General features: G+C 48.4%; 1 protein-coding gene across 1 annotated transcript in view; it reads left to right on the top strand.

The window, feature by feature from the left end:
* LOC135203186 (actin-like protein 6B) overlaps positions 1-12,667 on the top strand; it is a 411,151-nt gene that overhangs the window by 298,847 nt on the left and 99,637 nt on the right.

The raw sequence follows: 12,667 nt of genomic DNA, 5'->3' as shown, positions 1-12,667 counted from the left end.
CACCTGTGGCGAGCGGCTCGACTGAGCACGTCGACCCCCCGGTCCCGTGCGTCAGACGAGCTGCTGCTGGTCACCGTATCCGCACCGGTCCCTGTGGGAGCGGCGGTCAGGTGACCTGCAGAGCTCGCTTTCGCCGTGAAACCGGTGAGCGTCCTCGCGGCACGTCAAACCGCTGGTACCAGCCGAGGCTGGTACCGTCGGTCGAGGGGACCTGGGGGACCTCTTCCCAGCCTCAACCCGTGGCCGGTCAGAGACCGTCACGTCCACCCGCCCGATGTACCGGCTGGTCGACTGCGAGAGCGGTCCGCTGGCCTGGCGAGAGTCACTGAGCGGCTCTCGACATCTTCTGCTCCGTGCCTCGGTCATGACGATGAGCGAACTCAGGCGTCTAACTTTGGCTGCACGTCACCCGAAGGAGACGTACACTCGGAACTTCTCGCGGACGAGAACCGAGCCGGTACCTGGCTTAGCAGCAGAGCTGCCAAGACCAGGCGAGGGTGTACCAGCGGTAGCCAGCACACCCTTGGTCCCCGTCTTTCTTCTTCTTCTCAGAAGGGGAGACGGGCCCCGTTCCCGAAGGAACAGGAGGACCAGCAGAAGAACCCCCCCGTCACACCGGAATGTGACGAGCCCTTCGAAGTTCCCGAAGGAGTCTTCTTAGGGGGAATAACAAAACCCGGTTACCAGCTGGTCACTGCGAGAGCGGCCGCTGGCCTGGCGAGAGTCACCTGAGCGGTTCTCGCCAGCCTTCTGCTCCGTGCCGTGGTCTTGGCGCCGAGCGAACTCTGGCGCCGAAACTTTGGCTGCACGGTCTCCCGAGGGAGAGCGTACACTCGGGATCTCCCGCGAACGAGAGACTGAGCCGGAACCTGCGTAGCGCATCGCCGCTAGCACCAGGGCGAGGAAGTACCAGAGCTAACCGATTACTCCTCTGGTCCCCGTCTATCTCTTCCTTACGGAAGGGGAGACGGGCCCCGCTCCCGGAGGAGCAGGAGGACCAGCAGAAGGACCCCCCGTCCCACCGAGGTGGGACGGGCCCTTAGAAGTTCCCGAAGGAGACTTCTTAGGGGGGGGAGGCAGCCTTCTTCTTCTTCGGCTTATGGGCCTTAGAAGTCGAAGGGGAAGAGGCAGCAACAGACGAAGACGAAGATGACACCTTCCTCTTCTTCGTCAGCTCACGCAGGACAGTCGTCAGGTCCTCCATCCAGGCCGGAGTCGGGCCTATTGCCGAAGCAACACGGCCCGACTGCACCTGTCCGGAAGGACCTGGGACTGGGGAAGACACACCATGGGCAGGACCAGCATGGACAGGCGCAGGAACCAGGAGCGACAGGAACAGCAACCAGCTCAGGGTTCAATTCATGAAAAGAGCGGAAATCGCCGTCTCTACGGCGATAGCTCCATGTTGATTCATAATTAAGTAATGAAAATGAAAACAGTGTACTTACAGTTTCATTTTCAAGTCAAACCAAACCATTAGTAGAAAACACAATATAAACAAACAAACATACGACGATGAACGGGCAGAGAGCGATGACGAAACACGTCCTTCACACCCGCGGCCGAAAGCAAAAGTGATTCTTCACCTCTCGGGCGCGCGGGCGCGCGCACGATCGGACAAGCAGTTAACTACCGTTCTCCCCTTGTTCGAAGCTTACGACCGTCCCAGCTGCCGCTAGTTACCTTCCTATTGTTAAAGGACCGAGGGTTTGTATTACGTATCGGAACAAATGAAGATCTTACCTTACTTTATGGTTTAGATGGCAGAAATGCTGTTTTAATCAGACATTTAATGAGTTGATGCAGTTACCTGTAGCAGCACAGCAAGATCACCTAATTGTTTATACTCAAGTTTGTATTGATCTTCACCAGATATTGTAGCCCAAACTACATGTTCCGATGTGGAGGATCACGCAGGATAGGTAGAAGGAAAATTTAAAAAACGACCCAGTGACAAAAACATGGAAACTGCAAAATCAAGTTGTGCAGGAATATCAAGGAAATTCTAAAACAAACATAGTATCAGGTGGTCTCTGGAAACTGATGAAAGAAGGTATACAATTGCAACAGCAGACATACAGAGAAAAGGTGATCAGGGGGAATAAAGATATAGAAAGGGCAATTAAAGAAATGGGTAGAGCAAAAGAGAGACATGGTAGTGGGGGTGGAATGAAGATTACATAGGGCAACTAAAGAGATGCACCTTTGAGTTACATGCATGGCAGAGGACAGGCAGGGAAATGGATGAGAGAGGACTATAAACAGAGAGGAGGAGGGTAAGAGCAAGAGCAAGGAAGGATTGGAAAAAAAAAATAAATAAAAATCTGGACAGCTGAGGGACAGAGCAAATATTCTGAATAGCAAAGTCACTGACAAAAGAAGTAAAAGGGACAAAGTATACAAAGGAAGGGAATGGAACTGAATAAAGAAAATGAATGAGATTAAAAAGGATCCCAGGTAGATGAAAAATGCAAAAGTACCAGGACCATCTAGTACAATGAGCAACCTGATAAAAGTATCAGGGGACCTCACCATCCAAGAGCTTACTAGAATACAAGAAAGGAAGAGATAGAACCATCAAATTAGGAAAAGAGCCTTTGATATTGGTATATAAAGAAAAAAAGGGATCCACTACAAAGTGGAGATTATAGAAGAAAAATACTAATTGGGTATGCTACTAGAAAAGCTGCTGGAGGAAAGACTAAGAAAATTGTAAAAATTAATAATTTTTTTAGTTTTATAATAACTAGACAAAATACTGTACAAAGATGAAAGAATGTATACATACTTGTGCATCTTGAAAAGGCACCTGACACTACTGAGGCAAATAATTAAATTGCAAAAGAAAGGCAGAGGATATTGGGAACTTTAAAGCTACTGACTTTACCATAGCACTAGATCAAGAGTAAACAGTTGCAAGAGCAAGGGTATCTGAAGAATTTGAGATAAGGGCTGGTATCCATCAAGGAAGCAATGAGCCTGCTGTTTCATCATAGCAGTGGAAGAAGCTATAAAGGAATGTGGAAAAGGGGGGGTTCCAGGAGATGCCTTATGTGAACGACTTAGTGTCAACTGCTGAACCTGCGGAACTGGCAGTGAAAATATTTCAAAGGTGGAATACTGTAATGGAATTAAGAGATGGGAACTGAAAATCAGAGCTTGAAATGGAAAGATCTGTCAAACAGTATATTTGAATTCCATCATTGGAAAAACGGTCTGACTAAAATCCAGAGCCAATTGAGATCACACTATTGAAGCTTGTTAGGCACCAGGCACCTTATATTTCAGATGCTATATTTCATCTTGATCCCAATAGGCTCAGAGGTCTGGATAAACTAACTTTATAATAATAATAATAATGTTCCTAGGTCATCAAAATTTAGGACAAAATGACAATTTGTCCAAAATTGCATTTTTCCTAACTATACAAACCTGAGGTCCTTTTACAATAGGAAGGTACTAGCGGCAGCTGGATAGGTTCGTAAGCTTTCGCAACAAGGGTTCGGTAGTTAACTGCTTGTCCGACAGGCGCGCGCGCGCGACTGGGAGGTAAACAAATCACTTTTGCTTTTGGCCCAAGCAAAAACTGCAGAGTGAGGGGTGGCATGAGGTGGGACTATGTGTAAAAGGACCTCAGGTTTGTATAGTTAGGAAAAATGCAATTTTGGACAAATTGTCATTTGTTCCGACACGGCATACAAACCTTCGGTCCTTTTACAATAGGAAGACTCACCTTCTGGTGGGAGGAATCTGAGTCTTTTGTGAACAGACTGGTGTTTCGCCCAAACCTTGGAATGCCTCCCTGGTCGTAAGAGCGAGGGAGGGGATCCAAGCCTTCTCCCGGTCCGATTGATCGGGGTGTGCACCGCAGGATCAATGGTCAGACCTCTGGACCAAGTACTAAGAGAGAGGCAAGCGTATCTCTTCGTACCAGCAAACAAGAACAAGTTCCTATTTGCAAGAGGCAACATAAAGTTATGGTTTGTCTCTTGTTGGCATCCACTTCCCCCCCCTTGTTAGGAGGAAGTGGTGGATATTCGCTCCCATCCCTAGTGAAAGGGATAGGATGGGGCTCTGTTGAGTAGCTCACCGGCATCTCGTCCTTATCCAGCAAGGTGGATGACCGTATCCCCTCTACCCACAGGTAGAGGGGGAGAAAAAGATAGGAAGAGAAGCCAGTCACTCTCTCATTCACTTATCTATTCTTACAGTCACACCAGGACTCGATGCTGTTCAGCCTGCTAGGGTCTGGGTTAGCTACACAACGTGTTGAGCAGCCACCACGGGTCCCAAGGAAAACGATCCAAGGACCTTGTGGGCAATATCCAAAAGGTAGAAGGAGGGTGCCAGTGGTCTGGTTTGTACCAGACCCCTGCCTTCAGTACCTGCGCCACAGAGAAGTTCTTGTGTAACTCGAGGGAGTGTACTTCTAGGTCATCTTGGTGCTGACGAAGAGTCTTCAACACTCAGCTGGGATGTCGAGTTTCTTCAGAAAGCGCGGTCGCGCTTTCACAGGACAAAGCAGCATCTCCTTCGCCTCGAAGGCGGTGAAGTCCATTAGGGAGGGGATTGTGAAGGACTCTAACCGATCGTCAGGAACCAAGAACGGGTTCAGAGTCTTCGCTACGAATTCGGTACGAAATCGAGCGTCACGAATCCCCATCCCCTGGATGCTTGACTTCGCAGGAAAAAGTTTCATGCAATTTACCCTCAGAGGAAAAGAAGGGAAAATGGTCGTATAACCTATCCCTCTTCTCGACTTCGGTGATGTCCTGTACCCATACTGGTCTATCCGTCTGCAGCGAAGTTGTTCTTCTCGGTAGTGGATAGGACACCGACACTCAATGGTGGTGTCGAAGGTATGGGTACTGTGACAAGCCGTTAGGACGAAGAAAAGACTGTTATGGAACAACCGAACTAAGTCCACAGCGAAGTCGTAACAGACTTGGGCGCTCTGACAGCTGCCGACTGACTGGCGTTTCGGTAGGAGGCAAGTTGTCCAAGCACCCGAGCAAGTCACGTGACCTTCGCCTTAAAAGGGTTATGCCAAGAGAATAAACAAATAATTTGTTCGTCACCGATGCCCAGAATGCACAGGTGATGACTCTCTTAAGGCATGTGCCCAACAGTTGGCGAAAGCAAATTGCTTCTAGAGACCGAGGTCCCTGATGGCAAGATACTCATAGTATAGTTGATTCTCGGGCTAAGGAGAAACAACACTATGTGTCGTTGAAGACGAAGGTGTACAGAAAATGCAACCTACGTCTTCACAGCTGAACCGAGAGAAGGATTCTCCAGATTCTGAACCTGTGCTACAAACACTGAGAACGCTAACCGCTATCCATTGCTGTCCGGTGAGGATCGTAGTTGCAATAAAAGCGGAGCGCTTTTCAGTAATGAAGACAGGGAAATACTGCCTGAAGAACTGCTTCTCATGGGCTGAACATTGGAAGTATAGCTGTCAGGTCGGAGAGTAGGCGATGTCTTCTGACATATCTGTAATTCGGGGCGAGCAATGAATAATTGCACACCTACGAATACGAGATATTTTGAAGACAAACTCAGATGTCTGCAAAAATCATTCGCATTATCGCGGTGCGATGCAGCGGTGACTAGTACAGACTTCTGTTACCGTGCGGTAAACAGAAAGATGAAAGAGTCCAAGAGATATCTCTGTTGACAATTCTCCGCAATGTCGAAGGCGATGAAATCGAGCGTCACAGCAGTAGATGGTCCTTCATTATTGCGAGAATCCCCGTTAATCAGAGACCTAAGTCCATGATTGTTGGGCAGAAGATACGGTTCGGTAGTCAATCAAACCAGGGGAGAGAGAGACGTAACCGACCGTTCATCTCCGACCTAGCTGATACTGAGCGCTATCAGGCAGTTCAATACGCAGTAGCTCTCGGTGACTCGTCCATCCTGAGTTGCCAGGTAATCCATTATTCCACGAAGGAATGCGTTCGGCTAGAACCATCGAGCATAAAGAATACGCTCGGACAATTATATTTAACGAAAAACGGATTTCGGTAAATACAAAAGCTGATTTTTTGGGGTGTTGTCATGAACAATACCAAGTATCTAAAATCGAAACTGATAACTGCTGGGAGGTTGCAGGCAACCCCGAGTTGCAGTCAATTAAGATACAATTCGTCTCGGTCACAAAACCGTAGAGTTTTTAACTACGGTATGCGCCTACCCCCCGGACAATTCAACTGTTAAAAGAATCATGTCGCGAGGGTAATATACGTTAGTATATTTGTAGGTTCTGTACCACGACCTCCATCCTAAATTCTTTTCCACTCGAGGAATGAGAATAAGGATTGAGATCGACCGCCTTCGTTCTCTAGTCAAGAGAGTGAAGGAGAAGTCTTTCCCAAAGGAAAGCTTCAATGGTGAACAGAATACCGAAGACGATAGTTCAAGCCAAACTGGAAAGTTCCCGTCCGTTCTTCTCTATTCCAGGTTAATCGCCTACTGTGAGATACTCTTCTTTCCGCAGCAGTCTTCTTCCAAATGCTAGAAATACAGGAATTCGAGCATAAGCGGAGGTTCCCGATTATCGTGTAACAATTATCGGGGATTCTCGCTCACTTTGGACCGTGGTCTCGCCTAAGTGTTTGGAGATCGTAAAAAACTCGAACACTCTGAGTGCGCTAGAAATTCCGTAGAATTCTAAGCACTCTCGCGAAACCCCCCACCGAAATTCGTCAAACGATATCGGCTGGTGGTCCTCTCGATTCCCGTAGAAATCGAGAAAGGGGCAGGATCCCTCCTCAATGACCGGGGCGTTACATCAGGTAGGACCCGAAGGTCCCCCCGGTAGCGCAGCCCCTAACGTGGGATCTTACAGAGAAATCTCTGTAGGATCCCTCCCCTTTCCCCTCGTAGCCGTAAGGAGAGAGGGAATGGGGGAGGAATTGGATACTGGCTCGCCTTCCCAGCGGAACTAGTAGTTGGAGAAGAAAAGGAGCAGCCATCGCCTTACGGCGATGGCCTCTCAGAGCCTGGGAAAACGTATCGTCAGGAGAAAACGTTTGTCCCGAGGAGGGTTACGAACTCATACTGTAGGTAAGTGTCCCTGCCGCCACTGTGAACGTCGTCTGGGTGGGGCTGATCGACACCTGACAGGAGAGAGCCGATACCGTCCTCCGACTCATTCCAGTCCTCGTCGAGGTCGAAACCTCAGGAGGACCGAAGGGGTATTCAATACGGTGTCCGAAGACACGTAGAAACGCCTCTGTCGCAGTAGAGGAGGTGAAGTAGCTTGTTCGACCGGCCAGAAACTGAGAGAGCCTTCTTGTCCGGAGACGAGAGACTACCTGGTTCAACACAGTCGGCAAGCTCCGATCGCGGCAGACCCACCGTCGATTTGTTTGGGTTCCCTCTCGGGCCCCAAAACGACTCGAGCCGAGAACGTGGCTTGGCTCTGCTGGTGGGAGCGGCGATCCTTCCCCGAGGTCGTTGTGCTGACGAATCAGCGCCATAACCTCGGCAAAGTTCCTCTGGATCTCGGAAGTCACAGCATCTTGCAGAGTGGGACCGTTTAAGCCCTTCGAACAAGAGCATATTCCGAGAACCTTCCTCCTAAGAAGGGGAACAGCGACAGCCCTCTCGGTCTTTTCCATCCACTTGCGCATACGTCCTGGCCGGTCCAAGAACCGTGCCTGGCACGTAGGGCGTCGTGGTGGGATCATGAGGGCGCACCCCTCACGATCACTCCTCAATACCTCGCTCCTCCCGGTGTAACCCGAGAGAGGTTGAAGGTACGGGAGAGGCAGACCTGACGCTCCCTCCTCGCTCGCTGGCAGAACCAGCAGGCTTGGAGGGCTGCAGGCGATCGTCAACCCGCGGTGGCGATCGAGCTGCAGGCCTGGTCGAAACCGTCTCGCTGTGGAGAACGGCTGGACTGAGCACAGCGGCCCCCGATCTCGAGTGTCAGAAGAGCTGGTGCTGGTGCCGTACCCGATCGCTCTCTGTGAGAGCGACGGTCAGGCGACCTGCAGGCTCCACTGTCACAGTGAGACCGGTGCTTGTCCTCACGGCACGTCACGTCGCTGGTTCCAGCCGTGGCTGGCACCGGCGAACGGGAGGACCTCTTCCCAGCCTCAGCCCGTGGCCCGTTCGTGGACCGTCACGTCCCCGGGTAGCCAGCTGGTCGCCGCGAGAGCGAGAGCTGGTCTGGCGAGAGTCGCGTGAGCGGCTGTCACCAGTCTTCCGCCCCCCGTGCCGTGAACCTGACGCTGAGCGGACTCAGAGGTCTGGTTCCTGGCTGCACGGTCGCTGGTAGGCGACCGTACACTCGGTACCTCCCGCGAACGAGAGGCCGAGACGGACCCTGATGCAGTGGCAGAACCACTGACACCAGGCGAGGAAGTACCGGTGTTAGCCGGTACCCCTCTGGTCCCCTCCCGTAGTCTTCTTCCTTGCGGAAGAAGAGACGGGCCCCGCTCCCGAAGGAGCAGGAGGACCAGCGGAAGGAACCCTCCCGTCCCACCGAGGTGAGACGGGTCCCGAGAAGCTCCCGAGGGAGACTTCTTAGGAGGGAGGAGGCAACGTTCTTCTTCCTCGGCTGTGAAGCCTTAGAAGTCGAAGGGGAAGAGGCGGCAGCCGACGACGATGAAGAAGATGAAGACGACGACGACGACACACTTCCTCCTCTTCTTCGTCAGCTTCCTCAGGACAGACGTAAGATCTGCTATCCAGGGCGGAGCCGGGGCTGCTGTAGCCGAAGCCACAGGGCCCGGACGCACCTGTACACACAGACAAAGTCTGGGTAGTACCACCACGAACAGGGACGACGTCAGCAGGTATGGCATCTCAGGAACAGCAGGCACAGCAGCACAGCATCGGTAGGGACAGCCAGCGCAGCAACGGCAGGGACAGCCCAGCGCAGCAACGGCAGGGACAACCAGCGTCCTAAGCAACAAACTGCCATGGGACAAGGTCGAGCCCCCCAGAAATCCCGGCAGGTTTACGGCAATGGGCAGCACCGGAAAAACGACAAAGGAAGTTGGAGCAGCAGCCAGCAACATCCTGGTACCGGCGGCAGGTCCAGGGGCGAGGCTCTAGGGCAGCGGAAGTGGTGGTCGCGGCCAGCGCGGCAACCACGAGCGGCGGCGGCACGCCCCCCTCTCGGTACGGCGAACGGGGAACGGCACTTCACAGCGGCTGTAGGCAAGACTGTTACCACGTGAGGCGAGTACACCAGGTGAGGAGGGACGTCGTCACCTGGAGCGTGGTCACCACTCCATGGTTGACCGCAGTAGGCCCAGACATAGAACCGCAGCCCCTGGACACTAGCACGCCCTGCAAATGGAAGGACGCCCATACCTCACCAAGGTCCACCCTCGTGGCAGTAGCACCTGCGGAAATAACAGTAGTAGCGATTAGTGGGGGGGAAGTCCCCTCGCGCGGGGGGGTGAGCCCTCTCCGAACGAGTGGAAGACCCCGAATACAATTGTACATCGGGCACCGAGCGCCCTCCCCCGCGCTCGACGGATCGGGCGAGGAGAAGAACGCAGATAACCTCAAGGGAAGGCCATCTGTGGGAGCTGACGCGGGGGTCTGCTTCCCCACCCCCGCACAGCACCCATGTACCCAACAATAATAATAAGAGCCCGAGAGCAAATCGTGCCCTCGGCCGAATGCAAGGGCATAAGGATCAATTCCCTGACTGAGCGGAACTTGAACCAAATAAATATTGATGCAATCAATAATAAAAGGAATAAAATGAAAAGAATCTTGCATTACGATTCACTTCACAATGAATAAGGGCTCGGATCGAGGGCGCATTTGCGCCCGCCTCGGTACCGAGCGCAAGGGTAAAAGGATCCATTCCCGATATGGAATGGAAACCTTGATCCATAATGAATTGGATGCAAATCAAAATATATATGAATAAAATTGAAAAAGAATACTGCGCTTTTATTGCGATTTCACTTTCATACAAATAAAAAAGGGGAAGGATCAATTCCCGGGAAATAGCGGAAACATTGATCCAAGTAAACAATGCAATCTCAATAATATATGAAAATGAAAAGAACTGCACTTGCGATTTCATTTCATTCAAATAAAAAGGGGAAAGGATCAATTTCCGGGTAAGCTCGGAAACTGATCCAAAATGAGTATTGCTACAATCAAAATAATATATATGAAAATGAAAAAGAATACTGTACTTGCGATTCCACTTCCATACAGAATAAGTTTTCGTGCCGAGCGCATTCGCTCGGCAACGAGCATACAGGTCAAAAAAAAAAAATATAAATGAAAAGAGCACTTACTTACGATTTTCATCTACACATTTCCAACCAAAATATACGCTCGGAGCGAGCGCTCTCCCGCCCTCGGCACCGAGCATACACAATACGAGGATCATTTCTGGGAAAATGAATTCCCGCACTTACGCCCTTCAGTCCCGGCACTCGGGTAATCGGAGGGCGTGGTGAAACCAAGATCCTTTAATTCACAATTGAATTCAATGGAAATAAATATGAAATGATTGTACTTACAATTCAGTTTCACTAGATAAATAGAAAAAGAAAAACACAACCATGCGAAAGCAACGACGATGAAGCGGGCAGAGAGCGATGATACACGTCCACACGCCAGCAGGCCGAAAGCAAAAGTGATTTGTTTACCTCCCAGTCGCGCGCGCGCGCCTGTCGGACAAGCAGTTAACTACCGAACCCCTTGTTCGAAAGCTTACGACCTATCCAGCTGCCGCTAGTACCTTCCTATTGTAAAAGGACCGAAGGTTTGTATGCCGTGTCGGAACAATGACCAATCATGGTTTAATGACACATGTAGATGAACCTACCATGACAAACAGACCAAATTCAATCCATGAAGACGAATTCATTAAAATGAAAATTACACCATTTTTGTTGAGCCTTGCCGTGCTGCGAATAGAACTTACCATACACGAGAGAAGTTGTAATAATTCCTTGAAGACGAAACTTGGAGGAATTACTCAGCCTCATCTGTGGTGGACCAAATTGGCATCATCTACCTTTGGGTCAGGTTCATCTTCCATTCCATCACTACTAACAGATGATGGTAGATTGGTTACTGGCCCTAGGGAAAAAGCTTAACTGCTTCATTGAGCTTTGAAGCTATACAAACAGTGGAGGATGAGGATGCCCCTCTCTCTGATACTTGTCATCCTGAACTTATTTTTACATAATTTGCATTTCGCTCCAGGGACGTTGAGAAAATTCTGGATAATCTTGACATCTGAGGTGGAAAAGATCCTAATGGTTTCTTCCCATTGCTTTTTTAAAGTTTCTAATGTGTTGTCTTCCAAATGGACACCATATTCTTTAGAAGCCTGAATTTCAAGTGTTCCATACGAATTGGTTTCATTGTCTTAATAATAATAATAATAAGTGTCATAAAAATCCACAATTGTATAGTAAAACTATATTAATATGTAAAATACACAAAGACTTTCGAACACCTGAACAGTATTCCTCATCAGTGTTAGCATTAAAATGTAAAGTAAGAGGGTACTTTTCTTATGTAAAGTAAGAGGGTAGTTTTCTTATGAAAAGCATTTTAAAAAGGGGGGTGAGGCAAGATAACCCTTTCATTATAAATTTTAATGTTAACAGATGAGTTATACCATTCAAATGTTTGAAAATCTTTGTTTATTTTACATATTACATAATATAGTTTTGGTATACAATTGTGGATTTTTATCACATTGTTATTTACGAGAATGTGAATTTCTTAATAATAATACTAATACGTAACAATAAAAACCTGAATTTGAGTAGATGCAGTAGCAAGAGACTGGAAAAATAAATCTAAAAAAAATGAGAAGGTCTGGACACGCCAAAGGGATAAGGAACAGTAGGTCAGAAAAGCAGAATGAAGATCTCTTGGGAGACAAAGGAAACCATAGAGAGGGTCAACTAAAACCTAGACCTGACAGGAGTTCAGGCAGAAAGATCAACCACAAAGCTGAGAACAAGGAGGAGAAAACTAATTTTAATTGTCTAACCCCTTAAATGTAAAATAAAATAAAAAAAATTATGATGATAATACGATTACACATCAGGTAACACGGGTTACCTTATATGAAATACACCAGCTTAGTTTGTCAAATCCTGGCAAGGTTTTCAACCAATTAGTCTGGGTAGGAGAAATTTTACTGTACAGTTAGCTTAACAACAAACCATTTATCTAATAATAAACTGAGGATTTAGGTGTCTGATATTGATTTTCTTTTGGATAGTATCAAGTCATTGTTATCCATTATCCAACTTATGGCTATTATAAAGCCTACCATGTTTTAGATCCATATTTTCTATGAAAGAATGAATTAGAAATTTAGCTATAATGCCAAGCACTGGGCCACTTTCAGCCAATCAGCATTTTAAACAATGAAAAAGGGGAGTTAAAATGGTTGGACAGCTGGATAGAGATCCAGAAAATAAATGCAATAAAATACAAAGATTTCAGGTCAACCTGAAAACCTGACAGTCACTAAAAGGGAAGCTGCAAAAACCCTTAAATCCAAACTGTGAGGTCAGGAGTGCTGGTAGTTTTAGGGTAAAATGTGTTCATATATACACAGGCATGTAAAAAGGAAAAAAAAAGCAATAATAACTAAAAAATTAAAGTAACTAAAAAAACTAATCAAAAGAAATGGGTAGATGAAAAT

This window comes from Macrobrachium nipponense, chromosome 33 (genome assembly GCF_015104395.2).
Source record: "Macrobrachium nipponense isolate FS-2020 chromosome 33, ASM1510439v2, whole genome shotgun sequence".
In the NCBI taxonomy this organism is placed as follows: Eukaryota; Metazoa; Arthropoda; class Malacostraca; order Decapoda; family Palaemonidae; genus Macrobrachium; species Macrobrachium nipponense.
This window is presented reverse-complemented; position numbering and strand designations above follow the sequence as displayed.